The sequence below is a fragment of the Heptranchias perlo genome, unplaced genomic scaffold (genome assembly GCF_035084215.1).
Source record: "Heptranchias perlo isolate sHepPer1 unplaced genomic scaffold, sHepPer1.hap1 HAP1_SCAFFOLD_353, whole genome shotgun sequence".
NCBI lineage: Eukaryota > Metazoa > Chordata > Chondrichthyes > Hexanchiformes > Hexanchidae > Heptranchias > Heptranchias perlo.
In genome coordinates this window covers 90181-93552 of record NW_027139365.1, presented here as the reverse complement: position 1 = coordinate 93552, position 3372 = coordinate 90181, and positions in this window count along the sequence as shown.

Genomic DNA, 3372 nt, shown 5'->3' with positions numbered 1-3372 from the left:
GACTCACCGAGTATAATACAGGATGCACCGATTATAATACAGGACACACCGAGTATAATACAGGACACACCGAGATTAATACAGGATGCACCGATTATAATACAGGACACACCGAGTATAATACAGGACACACCGAGATTAATACAGGACACACCGAGTATAATACAGGACACACCGAGATTAATACAGGACGCACCGAGATTAATACAGGACACACCGAGATTAATACAGGACACACCGATTATAATACAGGATGCACCGAGATTAATACAGGACACACCGAGTATAATACAGGACACTCCGAGATTAATACAGGACGCACCGAGTATAATACAGGACACACCGAGATTAATACAGGACGCACCGCGTATAATACAGGACGCACCGCGTATAATACAGGACGCACCGAGATTAATACAGGACACACCGATTATAATGCAGGACAAACCGCGTATAATACAGGACTCACCGAGCATAATACAGGACACACCGAGATTAATACAGGACACACTGAGTATAATACAGGACAAACCGAGTATAATACAGGACACACCGATTATAATACAGGACACACCGAGATTAATACAGGACTCACCGAGATTAATACAGGACTCACCGAGAGTAATACAGGACGCACCGATTATAATACAGGACGCACCGAGTATAATACAGGACACACCGAGATTAATACAGGACACACCGATTATAATACAGGACAAACCGAGTATAATACAGGACGCACCGAGATCAATACAGGACACACCGAGATTAATACAGGACAAACCGAGTATAATACAGGACACACCGAGTATAATACAGGACACACCGAGATTAATACAGGACACACCGATTATAATACAGGACAAACCGAGTATAATACAGGACGCACCGAGCATAATACAGGACACACCGAGATTAATACAGGACGCACCGAGATTAATACAGGACACACCTAGTATAATACAGGATGCACCGAGATTAATACAGGACGCACCGAGTATAATACAGGACGCACCGCGTATAATACAGGACGCACCGCGTATAATACAGGACGCACCGAGATTAATGCAGGACAAACCGAGTATCATAAAGGACTCACCGAGCATAATACAGGACACACCGAGATTAATACAGGACACACCGAGATTAATACAGGACGCACCGAGTATAATACAGGACACACCGAGTATAATACAGGATGCACTGAGATTAATACAGGACGCACCGAGTATAATACAGGACGCACCGCGTATAATACAGGACGCACCGCGAAGAATACAGGACGCACCGAGATTAATGCAGGACAAACCGAGGATAATACAGGACAAACCGAGTATAATACAGGACACACCGATTATAATACAGGACGCACCGAGATTAATACAGGACTCACCGAGCATAATACAGGACACACCGAGATTAATACAGGACACACCGATTATAATACAGAACGCATCAAGTATAATACAGGACACACCGAGTATAATACAGGACGCACCGAGATTAATACAGGACACACCGAGAATAATACAGGACACACCGAGATTAATACAGGACACACCGAGATTAATACAGGACACTCCGAGATTAATACAGGACACTCCGAGATTAATACAGGACACACCGAGATTAATACAGGACACTCCGAGATTAATACAGGACACTCCGAGATTAATACAGGACACACCGAGATTAATACAGGACACACCGAGATTAATACAGGACACACCGAGAATAATACAGGACACACCGAGAATAATACAGGACACTCCGAGATTAATACAGGACACACCGAGATTAATACAGGACACACCGAGAATAATACAGGACACTCCGAGATTAATACAGGACACACCGAGTATAATACAGGACGCACCGAGATTAATACAGGACACAGCGAGATTAATACAGGACGCACCGAGATTAATACAGGACACACAGAGTATAATACAGGACACTCCGAGATTAATACAGGACACACCGAGATTAATACAAGACACACCGAGTATTATACAGGACACACCGAGATAAATACAAGAAACTCCGAGTATAATACAGGACACACCGAGATTAATACAGGACACACAGAGTATAATACAGGACACACCGAGATTAATACAGGACACACCGAGATTAATACAAGACACTCCGAGTATAATACAGGACACACCGAGATTAATACAGGACACACAGAGTATAATACAGGACACACCGAGATTAATACAGGACACACCGAGTATAATACAGGACACTCCGAGTATAATACAGGACACACCGAGATTAATACAGGACGCACCGATTATAATACAGGACGCACCGCGTATAATACAGGACGCACTGAGATTAATACAGGACACACCGAGATTAATATAGGACACACCGAGATTAATACAGGACGCACCGAGTATAATACAGGACACTCCGAGTATAATACAGGACACACCGAGATTAATACAGGACGCACCGATTATAATACAGGACGCACCGCGTATAATACAGGACGCACTGAGATTAAAACAGGACACACCGATTATAATACAGGACAAACCGAGTATAATACAGGACACACCGATTATAATACAGGACACACCGAGTATAATACAGGACTCACCGAGCATAATACAGGACACACAGAGATTAATACAGGACACACCGATTATAATACAGGACACACCGATTATAATACAGGACACTCCGAGATTAATACAGGACTCACCGAGCATAATACAGGACACACAGAGATTAATACAGGACACACCGATTATAATACAGGATACACCGATTATAATACAGGATGCACCGAGATTAATACAGGACACACCGAGATTAATACAGGACACACCGATTATAATGCAGGACAAACCGAGTATAATACAGGACGCACCGAGATTAATACAGGACACACCGAGTATAATACAGGACACACCGAGATTAATACAGGACGCACCGATTATAATACAGGACTAACCGAGATTAATACAGGACACACCGAGTATAATACAGGATGCACCGAGATTAATACAGGACACACCGAGTATAATACAGGACACTCCGAGATTAATACAGGACACACCGAGATTAATACAGGACGCACCGCGTATAATACAGGACGCACCGAGATTAATACAGGACACACCGAGATTAATACAGGACACACCGAGATGAACACAGGACACACCGAGTATAATACAGAACACTCCGAGATTAATACAGGACACACCGAGATTAATACAGGACGCACCGATTATAATACAGGACGCACCGCGTATAATACAGGACGCACTGAGATTAAAACAGGACACACCGATTATAATACAGGACAAACCGAGTATAATACAGGACACACCGATTATAATACAGGACACACCGAGT